This window comes from Phascolarctos cinereus, unplaced genomic scaffold (assembly GCF_003287225.1).
Source record: "Phascolarctos cinereus isolate Bilbo 61053 unplaced genomic scaffold, phaCin_HiC Scaffold_3;HRSCAF=262, whole genome shotgun sequence".
NCBI lineage: Eukaryota > Metazoa > Chordata > Mammalia > Diprotodontia > Phascolarctidae > Phascolarctos > Phascolarctos cinereus.
Genome location: NW_027555736.1, coordinates 82,751,339 through 82,754,436, shown reverse-complemented (window position 1 = coordinate 82,754,436; position 3,098 = coordinate 82,751,339).

Genomic DNA, 3,098 nt, shown 5'->3' with positions numbered 1-3,098 from the left:
CTAAAAACGATTGAAGGGAAAACCAACAAACGTTGGAGAGGAAGTAGAAAAATTGGTACACTAATTCGTTGTTGGTGGAATTGTAAAGTGATCCAACCATTTGAGAGAGCAATCTGGAATTATGCCCAAAGAGTTATTAGACTGCCTATACTCTTTGACCCAGCAATACCACTACTAGGTCTATTTCCAAAGAGAACCAGGGAAAAAAGGAAATAACCCATATATTCTAAAATATTTATAGCAGCTCTCTCTGTGGTGGCAAAGAACTAGAAATTGCAGGGATGCTTGGGGAATGGCTGAACAAGCTGTTTGTATATGATTGTGATGGAATACTATGGGAAATGATGAGCTTGATGATCTTTAAAAAAAATATGGATAGATTTGCACAAAATAATGGAGTGAAATGAGCAGAACCAAGAGAACGTTGCATATAGTAACAGCAATAGTGTTTTAAGAACAACTTTGAGTGACTAAGTCATTCTATTATAGATGTCCAAATTAACTACAAAGGACCTATGAAGACACTCTCTGCATTCAAAGAAAGAATTGGTAAAAAGAAGTATGCATAGAATGATTTTATATACGTGTGTGTGTGTGTGTGTGTGTGTGTGTGTGTCTGTGTCTAATAGCCATCTCTAGGGTAGGGAAGGGTGGAGCAAAAAAAAGAAAGAAATTTACATGATAACTTTATTATATATTTAAAAGAATAGCAAGTTGTCCATAATAGATTTGCAGTTTCATGAGCAATCATCTTTTTTATTATAGTATGTTCTGGAAATTCTTATTTTATTCCATAAATTAAAAATAAATAAATATATTTTTTAAAAGAATCAAATGAGTTAACACACGTAAAGTGCTTTGTAAACCTTAAAGCACTGTGTCAATGCTAGCTATTACTATTCTCTCAAAGAAATAGCATCAGAATTTCAGAGTAGGAAGCAGCCTTTGGAAGGCATTTGATCTATTCCATGCATGATCAAGAATCCCCTCATCATCTCCAACAACTAACCAAGCTCATGCAGCCTCTACCTGAGACCTGCAGTGGGGGTCTAGAATGCACATTCTGGAACTAGAAATGCTACAATTCACCCACAAGAGGGGTTCGAGAGCACAAAAGAATCATGGAAATAAACTTCTGCAGGTTAAACTGGAATCCCAACCACCAATTATAATGATGTTCCTATACTTAAATGCATTCCACACTCCACATTCCCAACTTACACACCAACATTACAAAAACAAATTAACTGCAAATTGTGGATTGTCTTTACTGGATCTACAACATATTTAATTAAACCTCTACCTGCTATATAGCCTATAATTAACAAGAATTGTAACTAAAAATCACATTGCACCATCATTTCATGGAATTAATTTTCAAATGAGTTTCTCAGAAGTTGTGCCACTTACATGGGCATTCATTATGAATGGAATCATTGGTACCTGGAGCCGCTCAAAAAAAAAAGACGTTTGTTGGACTCAACACCAAGAGAAACAAAGGAATTGACTCCAGATGAGTATTACCTGGGGTATTTTACTCCATTCTAGAACAAATCAAGAGGCTGAAAAAAAATGTAGCATTGGGCAAGTAGTCTAAATGATATTTAAAATTTATCATCTTGTTTTGTCTGTGTGGGTAAGCAATATGTTCTACTTACTGAGCTTGCCCTACATACACAAGGCATAGTCTCCATCTAAGTTTGAGAAAAAGAAGGAAGGAAGGAAGGAAGGAAGGAAGGAAGGAAGGAAGGAAGGAAGGAAGGAAGGAAGGAAGGAAGGAAGGAAGGAAGGAAGGAAGGAAAATTCATTGTCATGTTTGATAAAGGTTTCAAAGGTTTCACATACTCAAGTCTGAGTAAAATGAAAGTGGGTGGCAGTGTCTGCCAAGCAGTGGATTAAGGAAACAATTAGACAAGAAAATCACGAGCTAGATTTTCCCCTGTTCACCAATAAAACATACGTTTAAAACCAAATGACCTTTCAAATGGCCAAATTCTTAAAATCCCGCCACCCCCCCCAGAGCATTTAGCTCTGTCTCACTTAAATCCAGGCCACACTCAAGTCAACACATCACTCTCGTGAGGTTAGTGGTCCTCTTCAAGAATGAAGGACAAACGACAACAACTGACATGGGTTTATGGGGTGCTCAGGAAGGATTAGCACCTGTGGCGTGAGGACTTGCTGAGGCATTTTCAGGGCTGCTTGTCCACCTTTGGTGTCCGCCTGATTCACTTAACTCTGTCACCTGGAGCTCCAAGAAGCTGTAGCTTGTGCAGAAGCCGCATGCCAGTAAAACCTTCTCAGTAGAAGAGGCTAAACCAGGTTAAGGATAAGTAACAGGCCTCAAATTGTAGATGAGTTAAGGAATGTCTACCCCAAGCACATAAAGACTTTCCTCAGCAGAATGGGCAGATGAGAACAATTTATTCCAGTGGCCATCGAGGCAGCTGAAGCAGGTGCTGTGGAGCACTTAGAGCTTGGTCAGACATTGAAGACACCAAAGTCATCCACTGCATCCCAGGCCATTGCCAGGTGTCCTGACTTTTGTCTTATCAGTGGACTCTAATGATTCTGGAAGAGTGAGTGACGCTGATGATTGTGCAACTCTGCCTCACTTAAAGCCAATTCATTCGCACGTCAAGATATGGCCCTATGATGTCATTGGCCCTCTCTTTTTAAAAATATGAAGGAGGAACAACTAAATGATGGTAGCATATTGCCTCTAGCACTGTTCTATCTCCTTCTCTAGCACTTCATCTTCACTCTCCTGACCTCTCTCTTATTCTCTCTCTCTAATTTCTTTTTTATCTTTCCCTCATCTCTCTTTCTGTCTTTTCTCTCTATCTCTCACTTGCTCCCTGTAATTTCTCTTTCTGTCTCCAATCTCTCTCCCTTGCAGAATTAAGTCATTCTCACAACTTTAGCTATCATCTTTATGCTAGTGACTCTCAAATCTCTCATTCTAATTCCTCATCCCAATTTCTGTATCTTGAGCTATCCCCTGGCCATTCCTGCTTAAATATCCCCATGTCACCTCAAATTCAGCATGCCCAATACTGAAGCCAGCATCTTTCCAATAAAATTGGTTTCCTCTGTTA